Source organism: Rhinopithecus roxellana, chromosome 10 (genome assembly GCF_007565055.1).
Source record: "Rhinopithecus roxellana isolate Shanxi Qingling chromosome 10, ASM756505v1, whole genome shotgun sequence".
Lineage (NCBI taxonomy): Eukaryota > Metazoa > Chordata > Mammalia > Primates > Cercopithecidae > Rhinopithecus > Rhinopithecus roxellana.
Genome location: NC_044558.1, coordinates 111051367 through 111077803, shown reverse-complemented (window position 1 = coordinate 111077803; position 26437 = coordinate 111051367). Strand labels below are relative to the sequence as shown.

The following is a 26437-nucleotide window of genomic DNA, read 5'->3' as shown; positions in this document are numbered from 1 at the left end:
AATCACACCCATAAATAAAAAGGAACGTATTCTACTTCAAAAGGTCAAAGAGTTATTCCTTACTGACAGTTTAAAAATGGAAGACCAGTACTGAAGTCTCCCAAACTGAAGATGGAGAGGGGGTTAAATGAAACATTGCAACATAAAGGCAGTGCAGGATGGAGTGGCAAAAGTTTCTCTTAAACCTCCTCAGGAGAAATGCTTGATGATTTTAGGCTAACCCACAGCCAAACTCTGTTTTTGTTTTGTTTTTATTTTTTCTGTTTTAAAGATTGCACAGTGCCACTCAGTTTCAGGCATCTAACAGAATGAAACCAGGTGAGTTTGAGCCAATTTTGCCTTTCATTTTTCAACTTTGTTTATTACTTTACTTAAACCACAACATTCTGAGATCTCACATGAAAATCTGTTTCTGTGACATTTTCAGCCTGATTTCCAAACCAGAGAAAGAGGTTCAGATAAACTTGGGCTTGTTTCAAAAAAGCATCTGAGATTCTGGATGTTTATTTGAAGCAATCTGGACTCCTGACCTTTAGAGATTCCCCCACCACCGATAAAGAGAGCCTACAATGAATTTACTGTGCAAGGGTCTAGTGCTTTAGTTTCTGAATGGATAAAAATCCCATTGGTTTCAGGGAAAGTTGTTTTCAAACACATTCAGTGGAATCGAGCCTTAAGTAGATATATCGATGCCCTCCATTTAGGAAAATATATCAACCAGTCAGTGCCCTAGTTCAGAAAACCTGTAATAGATTATGTATTCAATATGCTTTATGAGTTTGAGAAGTATTCCTAGTTTGACACCAATAAGAAGAGGCTCTTGTTGAAGTAGGTGGAGGGTTTAATATTTCCTGGAGCACTATAGAAAAATTCAGACCGAACTGCTCTCTCCTATACAGAGCTTCCTTTAACATCAATGTGGAACTTTAGAAAGTATGCCAATCCTCCCCACGTTCTTGAACTTTTTCAAAAGCTGAATTCTGCCACTTTTGAAACGATGAACACTGAGAAATTGGATTTGAAACCACAGCATTAAATGCTTAAAATCCGATCCTTCTGTCAGGACCTGGGATAAATTAAACTGATGTACATTATTTTTAAAGAAAGGAAAAAAATATGGGAAGTGGGTTTTGAACCCTGAAGGCATAGAACAAAACAAGTTATGCAGGTGATACAAACCATCTTAGTTCATTCCTATAATGGCTTTCCACTTCCATATGGTGGCCCATATTGGAAGTAATTCTTAGGAAAACATGTTTGTATGTGATAAATAAAACATTATTTTAGAGGTTTCTGTTTTTATTTTCAGAGATCGCTATTTTTGTATTTGGAGCTGAGACTGCTGTTAATTTTTTTTTTTTTTTTTTTTTTTTTTTTTTTACTTTAGTATTTGAGTTTATTTTTTCAAAGAGAGAGTGCTAGAGAATGTGTATAGATGATAAGGGCATAAGGTGAACAATTATCAAGTGTTTGCATCAGATGAATTCAGTGCAGCTGGATGATGTGTACTAGAATTTAATCAAAGCTTTAGGAATGTAAACATAAAATGGGTTGAGTTTCACTTTAGCATATTCCAAACTTGTTAATAAGTTATTTTACTAATACTGCATAGATTTTATTAACATCTAACTCTCAAATAATAGCATTAGTCTAAAGATAAATACACAGTTAACAGTAAAAGCCTCTAGTTTATTAATTTTGGTTGTTGTCAGCGGAATAATTTAATTTCATAATAGGTGCAAAACTGATTGAAAGTTTCCCAATTTGGAGAACTCTTGAAAAAATGAATGTATTGATAATGATTCAAGCAGTAATAAGAAAAGCTCAAATATCAGAAGAGACCCACCATAGATAACCATCATTCAAGTATTTTAAAAATCTAACAATTTAAGTTCACTACACATATTTCTGCCAAAGAGTATGGCTTTTCTCTCTGTTATAGATCATTCTGGTATAAAGTGTAAACCTGTTTTCAGATCCTGGATATTTGCAAAGCAGGAATGAGAAGAAAGAGGATGTCTATCAAATTTTCACTTTTGAAAAAGTTGCATGTGTACATATATACCTACATTATTACTATAGACAGCATCATTTGTCAATCACATTATAATTACTTAAATGGACTTTGAGATTTACTGTGGATTTTTTAATGTCTTCAGAAATTTCACTTAAAAAATTTGCTATTTTGTTTAATCAAATAATTAAAATGAATTATCTGTACCTAATAGACTTTGAAAAGTAACAAGACATTGCAGAATATAGACATAAGTGTCCCTGTAGGCTACAGAATATTTAGAACTAGATCCATTCAAATTGAAGTGGAGACATTAAAGAGTAACGGAAAAAAATGGGTAAAATAGAATTGATGGAATATATAAATATTTGAGACAATGAAATACACAAAAGTTAAAAGAGCACTTTATCCATTTCACACAGAACTTTTATATTTTCTCAAAAATACTCTTGGAACAAGGCCCAAATATCAGAGGTGGAACAAATGAATGCTTACCGGCAAACAACAAGCTAGTGTAGGCTGCGAAGCTGCCACACCCATGTAACCCCTTGTTTCAGTTTGCATTCCAGACTGTTCCATTTCATTTTATAGCATCAAAAGTGAGCAGAAAACATATTCCTGAATCAATTAGCACAACATGCAACTTTTTTTTTTTTTAACCTCTGATCTTAAACAGTGCCTATGAACTAAAGAAAAAGTCATGCAGCTTTCTGGTGAATTTGATCTCTGCAGTCACCAATTAGTTCTAATCATTCAAGATCTCATATCCTTAGTTTTATGATTTAGATCATAAAGTGCCTAAGTGTTTTATTTCACATTACTTCATTGATTTGGACCTGAGATTCAAGGGAAAGCTAAGGAATACTACAAATCTCAAGTTTGTAAATACTCGTGTAAAAACCAGGTCGTTCCTAAAAGAGGATGTTTTCTGGAATTTTTTTTTTAAGTCAACTGGACTCTCCATTCTCGTATATATTAAGCAGCTCAAAGGGCATGCTCTTTTGAGAAACACTTTATGATTTGTACTTCCTTCTTTTATCCCACAAATAACTGAGAGGAGTTTTAATCAATTTTTGTTAACATATTTTTTACCAAATTATTTTTAAGTTTTCAATTTTGCAATGTATTGCATACATTGAATTTTTTTAAAAGTGTGCTAAACTACAAGCAAATGGATTCTCAAAATTTTTTCTCACATATGTGACATCAAAGTGGAGTTTATATATTGTGAGATTCCTTGATAGGATATGACTAATATCCATCTGTCATTATTCATTGTATGCCAGAGTTTTCTGATAATTTATTATATTTAGAGAGTATATGTTTCAAACTATAGTACCTCTAAAATCATGTGATAACAGATTTTTATTAAAGAGTTTACAATAAGATAATTAATGTATCAATAACATTGTTACAATTTTTCTCACAAGAAATTTTTCTAAAAAATTACTTTTGTGAAAGCATTTAAAGAATTCAGTCTTCATCTCAAATTATTTTTTCTCTATTAAATTTTATTAAGGAAAAAGGCAGGTAAATCATCACAACTGGTACTTCAGCCTTGAATAGATGGAAATTCATCCCATGTATTCACAAAGGGCCACTTTGTACTACAGTAACACCTTACTAAGTGGGTGTCATTGGCTGTCAGCTGAAAAGAAGAAGTGTTTTTGTCCTGTTGTAATTTTCGTTCAAAAGGGACTCAAAATACTTTCCAAATTCATCACTACCTTCAACTTGAAATTGAACCACCCTGGAGAAATTTCAAGGGCCGTCAATCATTTCATGGCAACTACACAGCTGATGGGGAAACAACGTATTTTTGGCAACCATGGAGAAACCTTTCTCATACCAAAAACACAGTGGTGTCTTTGATCTCACAGAGGGAGGGCAAGACTTGTTGGCTTTTTTCTTAAGGATTTATCCAAAAATCTACAAGACCAAATCCATTACTCATACAAAATTCTTTGACCACATGACACAGAAAAGAGACCTTTTCAGAAACATTCAATAGGGAATTTTCCCTCTAGTCCTAAAGTTTGCAAAATCTCTGATAAATTTCTTACTGAAATTCAATCTTAACCAACATTTATTTTCATTGGGTAACTCGCATGCTACCTTCCAATGGAAGCTTTGCTTTAAATTGTTCTGTTAATGGTGCCCATTTAATTGATACACATACACACACACACACACACACACACACACAGACACACAAACCATTCACCAGTTCTTTTCTGCAATTGGTAAAAAAAAATAAATAAAAACAAGTTTCTAAGAAATCAAGAATGCCTAAAAAATTAAGACTGTACTTCTAAAAATCAGGTCTTAATTTATCCATTATTTATTGACAATAGAATAGGAGGATTAAAATATGTCTAAATTACTGATTTTTGAAATATGATTTTCATTCTTTTAACTATCAATTATTATAATAAAAGTTGCAAACAAAACGGACACTGGAAAATTGTTATATGTAGCTGCAATTCTTCATGAACTTGGTCTTTGTTTAGCTTAACTCTGAATCCCATAGAATGAAAATGAAATAAAATTTCTAGAGCATGTATTATGTGCCTAAAATCCTGCTGGGAGCTTTACTTTTTCATCTAATTTAATCATATGATAATCCTGTGGATGTTGTGGTAGACTATTGCATTTTTCCAGTCATCCTCTGCTTTTTCCTATGAGGTGATGGTAACTTCCTCCATGTGAGGCTTGGGTGTGTGACTTCCTCCTGCTTATTTAAAGGTCAGTGAGAGTGATACATGACCCATTTAAACAAACCCTTTCAGAGCTACTGTATAATTGGTTCCTGCATCTCTCATCTCCCTCTGCCATAAGACCAACACATCCCAGAAGGGGTGGCTTCTTCTGCCAGGAAGAAGAAAACAGGGAGTGGAGCAAGACTTTAGCTGAACTGAAAAGGATCTGCAATCCAAGCAAGAAATGGACCTTTGTTGTTGTAAGCCTCTCAGATTTTGGCAACATTTTTGACCACAAACACTTTAACAGAACACAGGTAAGTAACATTAATACTCACTTTACAGAGGATAGCATTAAGGATCAGAGGAACAAAGTAAGTTGCCCAAAGTAGCACAGTTAGTAAACTAGACAGCAAGGAAATGAATGCAGGTGTCTGGCTCTATCTCCCATGTTCTATCTTACAGTATTTCAGGAAGTCAAAATGCATGGCAACTCATTATCTGAAAGATTCCTCATTTGTATAATTCAACTAAATACCAAACAGAATTATCCATTATTCCACTGATTCACAGTTTTTCCTTGATAGGCCTGTAAAAATGATAGACCACTAGTTTGAAAAACTTCTTTGTTCTTTTATCTATTCTATTCTTCTATTCTATTCTATTCTATTCTATTCTATTCTATTCTATTCTATTCTATTCTATTCTATTCTCTGTTATTTACTCATCATCTGTTTATATTTCTTCCAGGGTTAATATACATACTTTCATTATTTTTAATATTCAAATCTTAACTCCATACTTGGGTACAAATCCATACTCTCCCACTTATTTGCTATATTACCATGAACAAGTCGCAACCTCTGTAAGCCTCAGTTCTTGGCATATATAATATGTGATAATAATATCTATTCACATGCTTTCTTTGATAATCAATAATACATGAAAAACTGTTCTCATAGCAGGCATCTAACAAATATTAACTTTCTTTTCCTAGTATCCTATCCCTTCTGTTAAGTGAGGTAACATCTCTAAAAGAAATTGCAGAGTCATGGATAACCAGTTCCACAAAATAGTCAAACAACACTCTTGAAATCAACACAGAGAAAAAAAATATGCTTCACCTTTCACCTTGATTTTCCTCAGTATATTGTTTTGTTCCTTTTTGTTTTGGGGACAGGGTGTCACTCTGTCACGGAATGCAGTGGCGTCATCTCAACTCACTTCTCCTCGACCTCCTGGGCTTAAGTGATCTTCCCACCTCAACCTGCTGAGTAGTTGGGACTACAGGTGCACACCACCACACCCAGCTAATTTTTGTATTTTTTGTAGCGACTGGGTTTCACCATGGTGCTCAGGCTGGTCTCAAATCCTGAGGCTCAAGTGATCTGCCTGCCTGGGCCCCCCAAAGTGCTGAGATTACAAGTGTGAGCCACTGAGCCTGGCCTCAGTTTATACAGTTTCCCTTTAGTTTCCTCAAAAGAGGCAAGCTTGTTTTATTTTGTTTTGTTTTTCTAAAGGACTTTGTATATTGTTTTATAAAATCAGTAACTTTGGAGATATATATTATGTGTGTGTGTGTGTGTGTGTGTATTTTTGTTTGTTTTTTGAGATGGAGTCTCGTTCTGTGACCCAGGCTGGAGTGTAGTGGTACAATCTCGGCTCACTGCAACCTCCGCCTTTCGAATTCAAGTGATTCTCCTGCCTCAGTCTCCTGAGTAGGTGGGACTACAGGCCCGTGCCACCACACTTGGCTAATTTTTTTTTGTATTTATTTTATTTTATTTTTTAGTACAGACAGGGTTTCACCATATTGACCAGACCTGTCTCGAACTCCTGACCTCAAGTGATCTGCCTGCCTCAACCTCCCAAAGTGCTGGGCTTACAGGCATGAGCCACCACACCTGGCCCTTTGGGAATATTTACTTTTCTTGTATCTGTTCAATCAAAAGTATCAGGACTTCTATACTGGATTTCTCTTGTATTATTATGTTTCTATTCTAACACACCCTGTAACATTAACTATAAAATATTACAAAGTTTTAGCTACAACCATGTTTTAATCTAATTATCAACCAGAATTGAGAGGTAATATCTGCGTGCACTTTTAGCATGTTAAAGTATAACATCAGGGTGGCAGATCCAGTCTTTATTTAACATGAAGTTATTTGTCTTTACATTAAATTTTGGCATCACTCATTATGTCTTGAGTCACTTCAACAAACTTCTAATTTTATGAAAACCACAGAAAGAAAGGTAGTAGACTTGAAGTTCAAAGACTGGATCAAGGTTGGATTTCATTAATTTTTCTTTCTAGAAATAGATAAAACAATCTATCTTCATAATATGCAATGTACTTTTGAGGTTCAAATGAGAAAACAAGAGAAAAACATTACTCTAAACTAGAAGATTAATATTACAGTATTATGAATGTTTTCATTGTACCTGAAATAAAAAGTACACAGCATTTTATTCCTATATTCTTTGTCATTTCAGCAGTTCAGTAAACTTCAATGTAATATTTTAAACACATTTTATATGAAAACCAATATTAAAATATATTTACTTATCCTTTTATATATGCATGAGGTATATACTTTTTAATTTGCAAGAAAATAAAGTATTTTCCGCATTTGTTTAAATCATTTTATTAATAGATTAGCACAGGTATTGCTTAATGATTCTTACTTACATGGAGAGATAAAGTTTTTTTATAAAATTAGGGTGTTTTAAAATATAATAAGGCAATAGCATATTATGACTTGTAGTTGTAAATCTCACCAAAAAAACAGCTCCACTGACACTTTACCTTGTAGTTCAGTTTTACCTTTTCATTTTAAGATGTTCATATTATGTTCAATTTCCTCTTCCATCCTCTTTCGAGTGTAGTGTCCAGGTTATTTTCATTTCTGTAACTCATCACTATTCATTAGGAATTATTAGGGGTAGTATTTTCTGCTTAAACAAATGTGTAACAAATTTAAAACCAAAGAAGCTGATCATGAAGTAATCCTAGAAGAAAACATGGTTTTCAGATTTTCCACAGCCTGCACAATAAATTACGTTGAAGACAGAAAGACTTTTACAGGGAAACTCAACAACACATGTAGAAAACATAGATTTTTGCCTGGGTGCTCATGTTTCTAGATTGTATTTCCTCTAATGCTAATATACTTGATTCAACCTGAGTACTTTTGGCAAATGGTAAATAACTAGGTACCAAATGCCTACCTATTGCCTATTTATAAATTACTAGACATTGTTTGCTCATCCCTGCATTGTCTTATAAATTTTCACGCATTCTCATACCTAAAATAACGTATAATCACATCTCCTTAGTTGTTGTTTTTCTTAACGATTTAATCTAGTGGCTTCAAATATAAACTCACCAGCAAGAAAAAAAGAAAAAGTACTCTTGCTAGCATTTTAGCATTTGTTAGAATCTACCATGTTGGAAATTACCCTTTAATTATTACAGAACCTTGACTATGTTGTTGTTTGAAATGAATGCAACGGAGTTCATAGTCTTGATTAACCATGCTATCTGTCCATGGTCTTTGAAAGACGGCATATTTTCAAATATCCCAGACTGGCTCACAATGCTGTCATATGTCACATTGGATTACCTTTGCCAGCTTGTGTTATGTTACATCAAGGATGTGACTAACATTAACCACATGCAATACAGCAGAGCAGTGCTATCCGTCAGGGAAATTTCAAAATGGCAGTTTTAGAAACCAGAATTTTAGACATTTTTGGTCATTAAGAGAAAAAAAGCCATATTTAAATTGTTTTAGAAGAGATTTCTATTTTTTTCATTCTCACTTTCAAAGGAGCTGGCAGTTATAGGCAAAGCACAACTTGCCATACTCAGTATTGCAAATAAAAGGAGCTATAATATCAAAGCAATGTAGATTAGAAATATTCAAGTGAAACTTAAATATAAGTACTTTAGAAAACAACATTCAATTGAAATTTTGCAAATTAAGTAAATAATTTTAATAAAAGAGAAAGCTAATGACGTGTAATTTAACTTTACCTTAGGTTCCACAGGTTTCATTTTGTAAAATGATTATATGTTTATGTATCTTTCAGGAAATAAATTATTTTCTTATCAACAAAATAAAGAAATTATTTGCTGAACAACAAAATAATCAGACCAACAGTGCAAATCATATTTCTAATATATGTAATCTAAATTTATATAAATGAATAAAAATTATGTATTTAAAATACTGTTAACAGTAGCATGTAACTAATAATGTTTATAGTAGCATGTAACTAGTAATGTTGCCTTATAGGGTTCAACAAAGTCCTAATATTCTATCAGTCTTCAAAGATACTAGGAATTCCCATGAAGTCACTAGGGTTCATTGGCAGTAACAGGAGCAAAAACTCCAGTGAAAAAGATTCTGGCCTGATTAATGTCTGCATGTATAGTAGAGATACAGACCACTCTGCTTTTTCTGAAAATGTAATCAGCAAGAACATGGTCTATCAGTTAAGCTTATTCATGGATATGCAGGATTAACCACCTGTATAAGTAGATACATCCCTTCCAAATTAGAATTTACAAATATTTCAAACCGTTTAAAATTCTTTTGTTTCCAGTAAACTTAATCTTAAACCACTTGGAAATCTCTAACTCTTTTGGCTTTACTTCTCCGTCTACCCTGGATCCTATTTTAACTGAAAGTCTCAAAATAGTACTGCAAAATAATGTTGTGTTCCTGTTCTTGTTACCCACTTTTATATCCATGACAATTATTCCAATTAAATAATTAAAGAAAATTATTTGAGCCATTAATATTGAAGCCAAATTAAATTTAAGGTTTCTTGTCGCAGTAGGATTATATGGTTTTCTTGTTACTCTGCATTCTCTTCCTACTTACTATCGTTTAACAAGTGTTTTTCAAAAAGGTGTGGTTTTGCACCTCTATGGAATATCTGGTAAAGTCTGCAGACATTTTTGGTTCTCATGACTTGTGTTGCTACTGACATCTGTGAGCAGAGGCTAGGGATACTTTAAACATTCTACAATACACAATGTCGCCCTGTACAATAAAGAATTATTCGGCCAAAATGTCAGTGCTCCAACGTTGAGAAACTTTCTCTTGAGCTTCAATTATACCACCTATATGACCATTGCATCAAAATTTTTACTGCAAATAGCTGCTTTGAATCTTTGGTCCTTGCATTCAGTTCTCTATATAATATCTCCACTTGCATGTCCCAAATTTGTTCAAACTCAACTTGTCACAAACTAATCTTAAATTTTGTTCTATGAGTCTTTAACCCCAGTATTATTGAACAGCATCACTACCCACTACCTAGTACTACATTCAGACACTGTGCCACCTTTCCCATCTTTCTTCCCCATCCACTTGCCCAATTTATTACAGAGCTCTATCATTCCCAAAGCCTAAATATTCTCTAATGTGTCCACTTCTTTCCACTATAATGTCAAACACCGTACACAAACCACCTGGACTCCCCAGATCCCAGATCCATTCTTAAATTTCCTGAGTCCATTCACCAGATGCCTCCGGAGTCTTTTGTTTGTTTGTTTGTTTTTGAAAGCTTGACTCTCATCATGCCACCCTACTTTCTACCATATGCAGACTTAGAAATTTCAATATTCTGTTATTGTCCCTGCTTGCCACTCCAGTGTTCATTTTATCTTTCTTCAAGTTTCTCCTTTATTTAGATAATTTCATGCTTCACATGTAATTTCATTAATTTCACAACACACATATTACCTTTCAATAATTATTCTTACGTTATTTTTTACTGATATTTATAATAATTTTTTAACTTAGAAAGTTAGAAGTCATCACCATCCCTTTTAGCCAACATCTTCTTCATTCTTGAGTTCAACTTTTTAGAATGTATCTTTTTGTTTTTCTAAATGAAGCATAATTACTATATTTTCCATGTATCTATACATGTAAATATGTATTCTTATTGTCTTATATATTAGTCCAGTGATCACATTATTGGCCATAACGTTTTTTTAATCTTCATTTTTTTTTCTGATACTTTGTACTACAGAGAGGTCAGAAACTAGACTTATTTTTTTGGTAGGTATTTTTTTCCTGTTTATAGAGATTATTTTAAAAATTATTAAATGTAATTACATGTAATTAAAATAGTTTTCCAATATATGTCTAATTGAATGTCTTCTCTAATATTAAAAATGATAATAATGAGAGTATTATTGATTAAATCCTTAGTATGAGTCAAACGCTGTTTTATATATAGTATTTAATCTCCACAATTACCATGTGAGCTCATTACTTTATCTCCATTTTACCAGTAGGAAAACTGGAAGTTATAAAGGTTAAGCAATTTCTCCAAGGATGTGCAAATAGGGCTTAGATGAAGCTGTAAAACTAATTCTTGCTAATTGAACGTTGGTAAAAGTGATTTGTCATTTTGTGGAGAAGACAAAGCAGACTGTGTCTTCCCCACAGTCTCTCTCATCAGCTTACCAGTTGTTTTTTGACATCCAGGGTGACACTGAAAGCCATTGTCATAGATGAAAGTCCCTCTATCAAATGTTTCCATGAATGACTGCATGGAGCAGAAGTCCTTCTCAACTCCAACCAGAAATACCTACATGGAATTTCTACGTGATTGAAACGTAAATTTGTACTATGTTAAGCTTTTGGGCCGGGCGCAGTGGCTGATGCCTGTAATCTCAACACTCTGGGAGGCCGAGATGGGCAGATCACCTGAGGCCAGGAGTTCGAGACCAGCCTGGCCAACATGATGAAACCCCGTCACTACTAAAATAAATAAATAAATAAATAAATAAATAAATAAATAAATAAAATTAACCAGGTGTGGTGGCAGGCGCCTGTAATCCCAGCTACTCAGGAGGCTGAGGCAGGAGAATTACTTGAACCCGGGAGGCAGAGGTTGCAGTGAGTCGAGATCATACCATTACACTCTAGCCTAGGGGACAAGAGTGAGACTTCATCTCAAAACAAAAAAAAAGCTTCTGAAATTTTGCAGTTTAGTATTGTTTCTCTCTAAATACTTATTAACACAGTCAAAAACATAAAATAAAGCTACACGTCTAGTCTTTACTGGGTAAAATAGGGTATGACATAAATGTTATTTCAGCATGTGTTAAAGGAAAATACAGTTTGCTTTAGATAGAAAATTAGCTATGTTGGACTGGCATTGGTAAGGTATCTGTTCTGAATGGTTTTCCTGGTGATAGTATTAATATAGGCTATCTATTCCTCTGTGGAAAGAGTACAAATGTCAAACATTTGCAGTGGTAACAAGCATATTCATAGCTAAGTATATAAAAGTCAGAATGTGCTGAGGATCTTCAGGTTGATTATAACAATTTTGTATCCAGTAGGCCCTTTGCGATATTTAAAAGTATACTATTTTTATTAAAAAGTTAAAATACTTAAACCCTTTAACCTAAATTTCAATTATGGTAATCCATCCAAAGCAAATTATGCTAAAACACATAAAAACATAAAGATGTGACCACAATATATTTCAGTTATGAGATTAGTTCCTATAAAAATTGGAAACAAATTACATGTCAGGGAAAGGGGCATGTACTAGGGAAATCATAGCACTAATGTTTTTGTTTAATTATCCATCCATTTTGTTGTTCAGAAGTATATAGCTCCATACATACAGAGACAGTAAAATATAAAGACAGTGAAATTGATGTGTACTAAATTGGAACTTTGGTGTAATCTTGCCATATCTGCATCTCAGTTTGTTCTGTACATACACCTATATGGGTGTATATGTTTGTACTTATATCTCTATTCCAAGATTTTATCTTGCAGCTTTTTTTATCTTTGTCCTATTACATTTACTAAAATATTTATCTGTTTATTGCTTAAAAGGTTACACAAAATAATTATATAAAAACTATCACCATGTTTATTTTAAGGAGTGGATTGAGTTTTTTTTTTATTACATCATAATGTGTCCCTTTTACTAGGAGTCATGAAAAAAAATCCCTCCAATTCCAAGCATAATTGAACTGCTCATGTGCAAGAATTTAATTTTCAAATTGGACTAGGAATCGAGTAGTTGATAGTCACCCCTTTGACTTCTAGGAAGCTGAGAGCTAAAATTAGGGCTTGTTTCTAACATGTGTGCAGCATTTTATGGCACATGTTTTATCTTCTGAATTCCATCTAGCATCATTCTCATTTTTAATCCTTATTTTACTTTTATTACATTTTCATTATTTTCAATTAATTATACATAATTCTAGTGTTGCATCTTAGCAGTACCTACTTTAGGGAACAGGAAAATCTACCTTTAAAGCCTGTTGATAACAACATTGAGCAATAGGTGGGAAGAAAGTTACATTCCTGCATAGTTAAGACAAAATATGCTCCAAGATGAAAAAGCACATATTTATTACCAAATTAACATCACTTTTATTTATTTGTGTTTATTCATTGTGCACTGAGATTTCGTTTATTTTCTCCAATCAGTTATTTTAATCGAGGTTATGCCTTTACTTACAAACTGTAGACCTTAGAATCCATAATATGTAAAAACTAGGAAGCAGGCATGAAGGATCTTGTCAGCAGATGTGTTAAATTTAATTGTCTAAAATGAGATACTAGTTACATTTATTTATTTAAATCTTCATTTTTAATGGAGATGGCAAGGCAAAGTCTCTGGGCTTATACTGCTTGGATTCAAAATTCACTTCCACTACTTAGTAGTTGTGATGCTTAAAACAAACTATCATGTAGTCTCAATTTTTTTCATCTGTCAATTGAGAATAATACTGTCTATCTCAAATGTACTCTGTGAAGTCTAAATAAGCTAATATGTTTAAAAGTGCTTAGGATGTAGTTTGGCACTTCATCGGCATTGTATGTGTTAGTTATTATTTGTCTCCTTGCAATTAAAACATAGTTTCAAGATGCTTGATACTAACTTTTAAGTAAGAAATCATTGAATGAGGTATGCTCAACTTAAGTATACCTATTAACTGACTGAATCTGGAGAATTAGTTCTTATCCTGTGCCTATTATAAATTGTAGCTGATGTTACTGCTTTACACAAAACACTAACTAGTGTTCACAGCAGGGAAGAATAGTTAGCAAAGCCTCCAATTAGAGTTTTGTTTATACTTCCACTGGGAAAGATGATTTGTTAGTTTAAAAGATACCTATTGTGTTGATTACAGGTGTCAGCACACCCAAATTTTGGCTGTGCTCGAATACCTAGTGTGAGATGTGAGACACAAGAAAATCAAGCCTAATTGTTTTAATTCAAACATATTTTCACTTACAACAGTACTGATTGCTTTGACCCTGGTCAAATAACTTACTTAAAACTAATGTTTTTAAGTACAAAAGAAATTTGACCTAAATTGATTAATTTCTTATTGCTGTCTTTGCTACTGAAAAATAGCTTATCTTTAACACGTAAGCATCCAGTACATTTATTACATTTATTTTTTATGGAAATAACTTAGGAGTTCATTCACCTTTAGAAGGGGCTATCATGTATATGTGGTTGTGGGCATGACTGGCACATTTTTAAGTTCAAAGAATTCAGGAATTAACATTCAAAATTACTCAGGTAGAACACATAAAAGAAACTACCAAAAATAAATTAAGATTTTTTTAAAATGCCATGATAGATCCCCCAAGATGTAATCTTTATTCCTGGGTATGAGTGTGGGATGGATTTGAGGGGGCAATGACTGACCACCTTCATGGCAAAAGAAGCTAGATTGTGACACTTCTAGATGTCTTGATTTCTATGAGACCCCCAAAAAGTTATTACATGGAAATGCATAACCTTAAAGTGAACCTACAGACATGGACACATTATATTCCCTTTATAATCCCACAATATGCTTAAGGCATTTAATATTTTATTTATTTTATAACCAACTCTTCAGAATTTAGTTCCAAAAAACAAAATCATGCAAATATTTTAAACTTCTTCACACTGATACAAGCTATTTATTACTGCTGCTATTTTATTGAAAGAACAGAAATGGAAAATATTAGATAAATGAAAAAAGTTAACAAGTGTACTAAACTAATATTTCTCTTTTTTTCCTTATCTTTCAACAAAATGCCTATCTCTTTCATTAACTTTAACTTTCGGGACTCTTAACTTGGCTCATAATAAAATAAACAACATAAGGTTGTCTTCCCTGTCTAAGTTAATTTGAATCAGAAGAGAATATTTACCTTTTCTTGGAATTTGTGTGATTCAAGGTTAGTCTATTTTGGAAAGACTGAGTGAGGCAAACCTAATCCTTTTCTGAAGCTCATTAATTGGAAGCAGGACCACACTGCAATAGCCTCTTCTAAACTGAGGGGGAAAATTAAGAATTTAAATGAGGTGAAAACTCCAAAACAAGATTCTCCCAGTGGCCTCTTCTGTTTATACAGTAACACTCTAAATAAAAAGCTGACACCATCCGTGTTAAATTTCCCTAGTTAACTGATAAGCTGGAGCAGAGAGTACATTGACACTCTGGGTAGTCCTGTCAGTCACTCAGGCGGAGTCCATACATAATGCTTGAGGATTTCCACTTTATTAGCAATGCTATTTTTTTAAGTCAATGAATGAATAGATAAACTGATAGACAAGTAGAGAAATAAAGGGGCTAGACATTCAGTTTAAACTCCCCTCAGTATTACTATCAGATATGAAGATTTAAAATATTATTTAAGCTTCTCCAAGTGAATGAAAATACACCGGCATTTTGTACTGTGTCTATGAAGATCTGGAATGCATAACATTCCTTGTAATTTTGCAATTGACCACAATGTCACAATCTTGCACTATTTCAGCTGTCTCCACAATGAAAACCAAATTGTAGGTTAAAATTACTTGCATAATGGAATGAAATTCTTGCACTAGTACTTTAAGCCTTGTCTAGATTTTAAGCACTCACTTAACCACCAATTTTTTTTTTCATCAGTTATAACTAACCAGTAAATTTCTCAAATCTACAAGTTAGTTACTAAATGACTTTTTGGCATGTTTGGGCAATAAAAAAGAATAATTCCAGTGCAAAGCATGGTTTATCATCTTTATTCAACTATGTTTCGATAGAGAAAAACACCAATATCTTTTATGCTGAAACATCTGAACACAGCTCAGAAGGAAAGAAGGACAGCTACTTTTTCCAAGGAGGCATCAGGGTATGTCAAAGGAGCATGGACCTTGAGTTATGATACCTGGAATCTATTCCCTGGTCTGCCACTAACCAGTTGAGGAAACATGGGCAAGCCTCTGGGACACATCTATGTCATGTGAAAAATGAGGATGTTAGATTATCTCTTCTGTTCCTTCTATCCCAACTCAATGAGACCATAATATTTAAACTATTTATGCACAAACACTGACATCCAAGCTTGTAGATCTGGAAGACTCACTGGCCTTCCCTTTACATTTACATGCAAACTGTCCAAAAGAGGAGTCTGCACAAAAAATCTTCAAGTTCACCCGTCTGCATTTTTGGTCCTTTTCAGCTAGAGCATAATGTAGAGTCTGTAAATTACATGTAATACGGTGCAAGACTGTGGTACATGATCGCATGTATTTGTGGGGAGTTATATTAGATTTTCAAAGGAATCTATGACCTTAACTGTAATGTCTATCTCTAATCCATCTATAAGATCTAGCCACAATATAATCCCATCTCCTACCACGGTTTCAAATATTCCTTTTTAAATAAGATTTTATTTTTAAAAATTTTTTTCTTATGAGTGCAGGGATACAAGTGGAGGTTTGTTACATAGGTAAACCAGGATTTGTCATGCGGATTTGTTTTACAGATATTTCATCACCCAGGTATTAAGCCTAGTACCCATTAGTTATTTTTCCTGATCCTCTCCCTCCTCCCACTTTCCACCCTCTGAAAGGCCCCAGCATATGTTGCACCCTTCTATGTGTCAATGTGTTCTCATCACTTAGCTCCCACCTGTGCCTTAAATAATTTTTCTAAGTTTTTATATTTTTAAGTTATAGAGCAGAAACTCTAATCCAATTCTTTTTTATTTCAAAACCTTAGTTATTTTATGGGGATACAAATTCCAATATTGACTTGAAAATCTTCTTTAGCTCCTAAAGCTTTAGCTCCTACAAATTAAGCCACAGAGTACTCATTTCCAAGATGGAGACTACTCCTTGAAATATTGACTATTCATTCAAATATTTTGGAGCACCCACTATGATCTAGTAATGGTGTGAAGAGGCTTGTTATTTGATTAAGATAGTTAAGCAAAGCCACTTTGATTAGGTACCTTTAAAGCAGAGACCTGCAGCTAGAAAAGGGACAAGTCTTGGAAATGTAAGAGGGAAGAACATTCCAGGCAGAAGAAAGACCAAGTAATAGGACCATAATGGTGAAGCCTTCTCAGAGTTCCGGAAATAGCAAGAAGTACATCCTGGTAATAAAAGGGGTACAGAAGTTAAGAGGATAGCAGAGGAGTAACCAGGCTTTTTGCTAAGGACTTCGACTTTTTTATTCTGAGGGTTGTTAGCAGAGGAGTGGTATGATCTATCATATGTTTTAAATAAACAATTCTGCCTGTTGTGTGGATCATAAATTAAAAGAGGGCAAGAGTGAAACAGAGAGATCATTTAGGAAAAAATTGTATTAATCTAGATGGTACAGGATGCTGGTTTATATCAGGATATAGTAGTGAATATGGTAAGTGAATTTTGAATATATCTTGAAGGTAGAGCTACTAGATTTACTTATCGATTGAATGTAAAGCATGAGTAAGGAAAATAAGTATAGAGCAACTTTTTTTGTTTGTTTGTTTTTGCCACCTCAGTAACTGGAAAAATGGAGTTACCATTTTCTAAGATCCGGAAAGACTGCAAAAAGATAAGGTGAAATAAAAACTTTGTATTTGATCGTCTTAAGTTTAAGATATCTGTTAGATAGATATGCTAAGTTCCAGGAGAGTCTAGACAAGCACATTTATGTAGGTGTCTTTAACAACATAACGATTGTGCTTCAAGTCATAGGACAGAATGTGAAATTACTTAGGGAATGAACATAGTTAGAAAAAGAGAAAAAGAAAAGAGGATCAATCACTGCACCTTGAAGCATTCTTACATTTATTAGTCAGAGATATAAGGTAAAATTAGGAAAGGGATTGAAAAGTGACTCATTAACAGATGGTGACATGAACTAATGGGTATATAAAATTGTAAAGTTTTAAAAAGAAATGCCTTGCATATTGTGAATCCTCAATAAATAAAAGTTCCTTCTTGAAAAGCTTATGAGTAAGCCTTATTCATAATAACTTTTCTAGGCTAAGTTTAAAATTTTAACATCAATTGACGATGGGCCATTGCTATCTAATTGTTCCACTAACACCTCAAACTCAATGTATAAAATTGAGCTTACTCACCTTCCCTGTAAACCAGATGCTTCAATTGTGTGCACTGTCTTGGTTTTGAGCATCAGTGCTCTCCGGACAGGGTAAGGTAAATGTAATTTCCGAAAAGAATTTTTAATGTTTACACAGTAGTTTTGGTTAAATGCAAGTTCACACTTTCTGAAGCATGAGTCCAAACTTCCGGATTTCTTAACTGTGCTTTCAAGGTCCTCGGCGATTTGCACCAAACCTTTTCCAACCTCACTTCACATTCCTACTTGCTTTTAAAAATAGCCTGCTCCAGCCAACATTAGTAATTCCCTCTTGTCAAGGCTACTGTGTACACTGCTTCCAAGTTATCTCTGTTTAGATTATCTTTCTTTCCATCTCTGTTTGGTTCAATAATATTTAAGACTTTGTGTTGTCACAATATCACAATTCCATCTTCTTGGGATTTTCCCATTCTTTTATGGCTGACTCCAGTGAAGTGTTATTCATGAGCTTTCTGCAGTCTCCATTCATACTGTCTTCTCAGAGCATTTGGTTCCTTCCTGGCTTACAACATACCCAGTTTGAACCCGTATCTTCTTTCAAATTACTTAGGCATGGTCTCATACACCTTCTAGATTTTAAACTGCTCCAGAGGCCATGAATACTATCTACCAACTCTAATACTTTTCCTAAGTATTTTTATCAAAATTGTGTCTCAATTTTTACAAACTTTACTTGTTGAATTGTATTCACTGTATATGAACTGCCTTATTTTACAAAATGAAGCGCCGATGCCTAGCAAGCTTAAACTACCTGCTCAGGGACCACATGCTGACCTTGGTAGAATTATGCTCAGTTCACTTTTTGTTCCCATTCTACCACAGTAAATACAGATAATAAATAATCATATATTGGATTAACCGAGAAGAATATACATATTTTAAATGGTATAGAATAGTGTCTGACTTTAGAGTATCCCAAATCAATCAATATCTTGAAAAAGATATGTATTATCAAATTACGTTGATAAATGTATATACGTACCCAGTTGTGCCCTGAGAAAACCGGTAGCATCTATTTTGTAAAATTACTTGCAAACTACAGTTTTATCATTCACTTTCTAACTTTTTCTTTTTTACAAAAGCTTTATCAAAGTGTAAATGATGAATTTTGCTTATCTATTTATCCATTAATGAACATTGAAGTTAATTTGCTTAATAGTCCTTATCTTATAGGGTTCTTATGAAGATCTAACTAATTAATATTTGGACAGTACATAAAATACTGCTTGTTTCTATGTTTCTTAAAATGGATATGGTTCTATACTTGTAACTGTGTATGTTATTCATATTTGTATATTTATGGAAATCACTGGTCCGAAATATACCAAATAGATAACAATTACTTTCCTAACTGTTGATATTATGAATGGCTTTTAAATTTTCCGAAGGTTTTATATTTTTTGAAATTTTAAATAAATGTATCCTTTTTACATAAGATACATAAAAATTAAAATTACTTTGTAAGATAAAAAAACAAAAAAAACAAAGTGTAAATGATGTAGAAAAATGCACATATTTATACAATTTGGTAGGTTTTGATATATATTTATACCCATAAAAGCCTCACCACAATCAAGATCGTGAATATATCCATCACCCTCAGTAGTTTTCTCATGCCTCTTTTTAATCCTTCCATCCTCAGCCTTCTAGTATTTGCCTCACCCCCACCCCAGCAACCACTATTCTGCTTTCTGTCACCATAGAAGAGTTTGCATTGTTTTGATGTTTTATAAAATTGGTCTATATAGCCTATACTTGTGTTTTCTGACTTCTTTCACTCAGCGTAATTATTTTGAAATTCATTCATTTCATTGCATTTATCAAAAGTTCATTCTTTTGTATTGCTGTAAATAGTATTACGTTGTATGGGTATACTAAGTTTGTCTTTCCATGCACCTGTTGATGGAAATTTGAGTTGTTTTCAGTTTTTGGTTATTAAAATAGAACATCTAAGAACATTCATATACAAGTTTTCATATGCACATATGCTTACTTTCATGTGGGTAGCCACCCAGTAGTGTAATAGGCAGATCATATATCTGTATGTGTAACTATTTTTAAAAATTGCCCCAAGTATTTTCCAAAGTGGTTTTACTATTTTCCCAGTATTTCCAGCAGTGTATGGGAGTTTGCGATCTTCCACAGCCTTGACTCAACTTACTCGATTTAGTTAGTCTTTTGAAGTTTAGCCATTATAAGATGTATATACTAATTCACCTTTTAATTTTTAAAACACCTACTATGTGCCAGGCATTGGCAGTGGGAATATAATGCTTAATATGTCCCTTCTTTCACAGATATGTTAGTCAATGAGAAAATAATAATCAAACTCATAACTTCAGTACAACGTGGTAAACCCTTCAATATAGGTACAGAGAAATTCTTTTAGAAACATAGGTAAGTGAAGTCAAAGAAAGATTATGGAAAACTTTTAAAGATGTGGAATTAGAAAGATACCTTGACTCAGCTAGATATGAAAAAGCAAAGATGCAAATACATAAAAGATGATGGTATTTTTAGAGAAGGGGAAAGACGTGTGTGGATAGTCCATGAGTAGTGAGGATATAGTTGGTCAGAAGGGTAGAGAGTAGATTTCAAAATAATTTACCTATCCTCCTATGGAGGTTGAGTATTTTGAAGCTGAGGACAGACATTTCCAGATCTATGCTTTTAAAAAACAAAACAAAAACAGAGAAAGCTCTGAAGAATGGCTAAATGGAAAAAAGAATGTGAGCAGAAAGACACTTAGCAGGCTAAGGCAATGGTCTAATCAAAACAAAATGATGAGGATTTAATATATGCTTTAGTTTCCAAATAGAGAAAAACTCTACATGATGTGTTTTTTTGAGCCATATATAATTTTAAATTCCCCCCTCCCATAATAAAGGCACTGATTTCCCAAAAGACCAAAACTCTTTATTATACACTTATGATGGAATCCCCTGAGTAGGAAAGTTTTTGAATTTTTAGCATCCATTTATTCTCTTAGAGATTTCAACAGCTATTTAGTCTCTTAATAAGAAAAAAACCCACAAAACTGAAAAACTTCTAGCACAAGTCTTTAGAGAGTTTACAGAGGGTATTCATTAGGTTACATACATCTTACCATCCAGCATCACATTCTCTTCTGTAACTTCATTAAGTAGAAATAATTATTCTTGCAGTATAGTTGAGATTTCCATGGAGCAAAAGCCACAGCATATGGTTTGACTCTGATCAGTCTCCTTAATAAAAAAAAAAAAAAAAAAAGTTTAAGTTAAAGTGGCGTATGGTATAAATTTATAAGCAATATTACTGCCTGGGGCATATAAAAATTCTATCATTTGTGGCTAAAAACTGTAAAAAGGCCCTTTTCACAAGTTTTATTGTTCCATAAGAATGAGAAGTAATTTTACAGTATAATAAGATGGCTACATGTATGTATTACCAAATCCATCTTAATATGTCCCATATACAAAAAGGAGCTGAAACATATTTGTATCCTTCATTTACATGCATTCTGAAGTATGGCATAAACATAATCCTAAAAATGCTTCTCATACATAAAATAGGATATGTTGCCCTACAGCAATGATTATTAACATGTTTTGGTATAGAAAATAGTATCTACCCGTGTTCTTTTACTTACAAATACTGAGCAAGTCTGCAGTGAACAATTGTACTTTGCCTGTTTGCATTCATTCAATGAATATTTACTGAGTTTCTATAATGTGCAGTACACAAAGATTAGCCAGGTAGAATCTGTCTCTGACTTCACAATGCTTACATTTTTAGTATACCATTTTTAATGCACTTTGTACCATTACGGTTCTTTAATACTTCTCTACTTCAGGGTTTTCCAAACATGGCACTATTGATGTTTGAGACAGGATAATTATTTCTGTAGTGGATTGTCCTGTGCAATGAAGTATATTTAGCAGCATCCCTGGCCTCTACCAACTAGATCCTGCTAGTTTCCCTCCCCCAGTTGTGTCAAACAAAAATGTGTTCAGGTATTAAAAAATATCTCCTAGAGGACAAAATCAACCCCCATTGAAAATCATTTCTCTCCTCAAATAAGAAGACACAGTTTTGCTTTCCACTCTAAATAATGTTGCTTTAAACACTTAACTAAATTTTAATCCAAAACTATTTCTAAATGATGCCCAAAATCTAAGTAAAAAATAAAATAAATTCATTACATTGCTATTGCCTAACATGTCAATGTTCCTTAATATCTTGGTATTTGATGTTATGTAGCCAAACAATCAGGTGACTAACTGAATGTGCCTTTGTTCATATGGAAATGAAGGTAGGTTTTTCTTTTGTAATTCATTTCTTTATTGCTTTAAAGGATACAGCATTTATTTCATTTCCCTTCTAAAATCTCAGAGTAGCTGAACAATTATAAAACAAAATGTATGTTCAATAAACATAAACAGTTACGTGATGCAAAATGCCTACACTGCAATGTTAAAATTATTATATTAAACTTAACTGAATCAGGACAGATTATGAGTAATCATATATAACAAAGACATGTCAATTTTAATTGAATGACCAACTCATTTTTCCAAGTATTGAACTTAGCTTTATATTGGTGAAAAAGCATAGCTTTTGAATTTTGCATAACATATCTCAAAATATTCATAAGGTTTTCCATATATCCGGTAAGCGTCTCTGAAAACTGACTGAGTTATTTAACTGAATCTAAGTTAAATAACTTTCTGGTAGTAAAACTGGGAAGTTAATAAAAGAAGAATGTTAAGAGAATGTTGATCACATTCTGCAATTTGAAATAAGGTGGAATTTTTCTTCCATTCTTTTTTATTCTTTTAGAAGTTAACAATAGCATAGATCTGCTTTTGTTATGTAGGCAAAGTAATATTTTAATTTTACTTTTAGCTATACAAAGCTATACTTTGTATAGTGGCTATATTTTTCAAATTTTCTGTTAAAATATGAGATCTATTTTGAAATCAAGCATCATTTAAACTCATTCTTCCATCATCATTATGTGCTAATACAAAATCAAGGTTAACCCCTTCATAGTCAATTTAATTTTATGAATGGACTGACTGATAAACTTCCTTCTAGCCTTTCCTAAGAAAATCAGCGTCAACTTACTGATTCAGAGATATTCTTTATTTACTTCAATGGGCTAAGATTACAATCAGAATTCAATCAGCCAACAAGAAAATAAGGTACCATAATCTCCCTTGGCCTAAGCTTCCTGCTACAGTGTAACAAGGGAAACCCAGAGTAGTTTTTCAAGAATTCTTACCTAGGAAATGTGTCCAAATACGTCTTCATAGATAATTTATGTGTTACATTTTTGTCTTATGCTCCTTTTATCTAATGTTGCCATGGAGAGGTGTGGTGATAAAAGGGAGAAATTTGAAAATAGGGCCAGTTTGTCACCTGATCCATTCTGCTTTGCTGAATTGTATAACTCTGTGGCTATCATTTACTCTAAACTAAGGAGATATCAATGGTCAAGGCAGCTTTATGACACCATGCTATATTCTGAAACTAGATGTAAAGCCACAACCTGTAGATTTTTATTGTTTTGAAAGGTGCTAACATAGCTACATGTTATTAAGCATGTAGTATCCAATGTACATATGAATGGGAAAACAACTACATGTTATCAATCATCATTCTATATTTTCTTCTTTCCTAGTCCCTTAAGACAAAGTTCAGCTATTTCCTAGCTATATTCTATTGTTCATTTTCTAAGAATGAAGATATTGGAACTGGTTAAAAGCAGTAACTTCTACCTATTTGATATTCCTTTTTACATCCATAATTATATACAAGAACATTCTTCTTTGTGACGCTTTGTGTCTGTTAAGGTCCCTGATAATTGACAAAAAGGAATACGTTCTCAACTAAAAGGATAGGTTGTCATGGTGAAATAAATGAGAGCTTTATTCATGAGAAAACTCATGCTTCAAATCCTGGTTCTGCCACTAAACAGCTGACCAATTTATTGCCTTTTTTTGAGTCTTTATTATTTGTAAGTGATAAACTTTGGCTTCAGTTATTAAAATAAAGTATATTATCCCCATTTTTTTTTCTTTTTGAGACAGGTTCTCGCTTTGTCACCCAGGCTGGAATGCAGTGGTGTGATCTTGGCTCACTGCAGCCTCGACCTCCCAGGCTTAATCGATCCTCCCATCTCAGCCTCCAGAATAGCTGGCACCACAGGTATGCACCACCACACCCAGCTAATTTTTGTATTTTTTGTGTAGGCAGGATTTCAGCATGTTGCTCAGACTCCAAAATATTATTATAGATAATGTATTATTATAAATTGTAATTTATTGTTGAAGATAAATTTATGGAAATTAAAATTTATCTTAAGGAAGATTTCATGAAGGAGGTAGGGTTTATTTATATTGGGGACTGGCAAATAGATGGAAAATGAACATTTCTGGGATCATAGGCAAGGCAATGTTTATAGGACACGTGAAAAATAAACATAAAAAATATAAGGAATTTATCAGAGTTGTATTACGTACACAAACCCCCCTCCCATCCAATGTTGTGTCACATAATCCAGCCCACAGCAATAACAAAGTGACTACAAACCTGCCTCATTTCCCCAGTTAGCTGTATTTCTAGGTATTTTATTCTTTTTGTGATAATTGTGAACGGGATTGTGTTTTTAATATGACTCTTGGCTTGTATGTTGCCAGTGTATAGGAATGCTATTGATTTTTTGTGAAATATGTTGATTTTGTATGCTGAGAATTTGCTGAAGTTGTTTATCAGCTCAAGGAGCTTTTGGGCAGAGACTGTGGGGTTTTCTAGATAGAGAATAATTTTGTCTGTAAATAGGGATAGCTTGATTTCCTTTCTTCCTATTTGGATATATAAATTATTCATTCTACGATGAAGACACATGCACACGTATGTGCATTGCCATACTCTTCACAATAGCAAAGACATGGAATCAACCTAAATGCCCATCAACAAAAGATTGAATAAAGAAAATGTCGGTGCATATACACCCTGAAATACTACATAGCCATATAGAAGAACAAGACCATGTTCTTTGCAAGAATATGGGTGTAGCTAAAGGCCATCATCCTTAGCAAACTAACTCAGGAACACAAAATCAAATAACACATATCCTCACTTATAAGTTGGAGCTACATAATCAGAACCAATGGATGCAGAGAGGAGAATAACAGACATTAAGGCCTACTTGAGGGAGGATGGTGGGAGGAGAGAAAGGATCAGGAAAAATAACTATTGAGTACTATGCTTAGTACCTGGGTGATAAAAAGGTCTGTACACCAAACCCCAATGAGACAAGTTTGCCTGTTTTAACCAACTTGCACATGCACTCCTGAATCTAAAATAAAAGTTAAAATAAAGAAACTTGTTTCAACTACTGCTTGTCTATAATCTATTCTATATGTAATGGACAGAAGGATGTTTTTAAAAACATAATTCGTAATACTCTCCTTCTTAATATCTTTTAATGGCTTTCCATCACAACCAGAGGAAATTCTAACTCATTGCCCTAGCCTGTGCAGTAGTTTGTGATCTGGCCTCACATTCCTCTGATCTCCTCTCACCCCTCTTTTACCCACTTCGCTTGCGCTGGGCTCCAGTGATGCATACCTTTATTTCAGTTCCTCCAACACACCCAGCTTATTCCTTCAGGGCCCTTGCATCCTTTGTCTTGAATTTCTATACAGATATTCACATAACTTATGCCATCTTATCATTCAGATCTCAGCTAACAAGTCATCTCCACAAGGAGGCCTTAACATTTGCTATTTTTCTTATTTTTGTTAATTTGCTTGGTTATGATGCTATTCGCATCGCAAGGCTGTATGTGCTATGAGAAAGAGACCAGGCCTACCTTCTCTTTTTGCTACATCCTCAGGGCCTAGCATTAAGATTTATCATGGGTGGTGCCCAATAAATATTTGTTATAGGAAAGAGTGAACGAATGAAAGCTGTGAGTACATGGGGATAAAAAACAAACAAACAACAACAACAACAACAACAACAAAAAAACGAAAAACACAATTCCTTCACAAGGAAGAGATTCCTATGCTGCTGATTCACTTTGTGTGTCTAGCAGGATTTTAAAACCTCATCAAAGTATTTTATATTTCTACTCATTTGCTTTTAGTTTGCTTGACCCACAAAATGTAAAGGAGAAATACTAACAACAATCTTTTTGAGCTAGTTATTTGTATTTTCCATTTCTTGGAACTTAACCAACACTTTTAGAAATCCACATTCAGAACGTTTGGATCTATTTACAAAGTACAGTATTTTGAAAGTGATTGAGCAAAT

The 26437-nt window shown here is 33.5% G+C and overlaps 1 long non-coding RNA gene across 1 annotated transcript in view; it reads right to left on the bottom strand.

The window, feature by feature from the left end:
* The window catches only part of LOC115899894, a 99434-nt gene extending 78072 nt beyond the window's left edge, over positions 1 to 21362 (bottom strand). The window contains exon 1 of the long non-coding RNA XR_004059479.1: positions 21243 to 21362. This is a non-coding gene — a long non-coding RNA (uncharacterized LOC115899894). The remainder of the gene's footprint in view (positions 1 to 21242) is intronic.
* Between the last annotated feature and the right edge of the window lie 5075 nt (positions 21363 to 26437).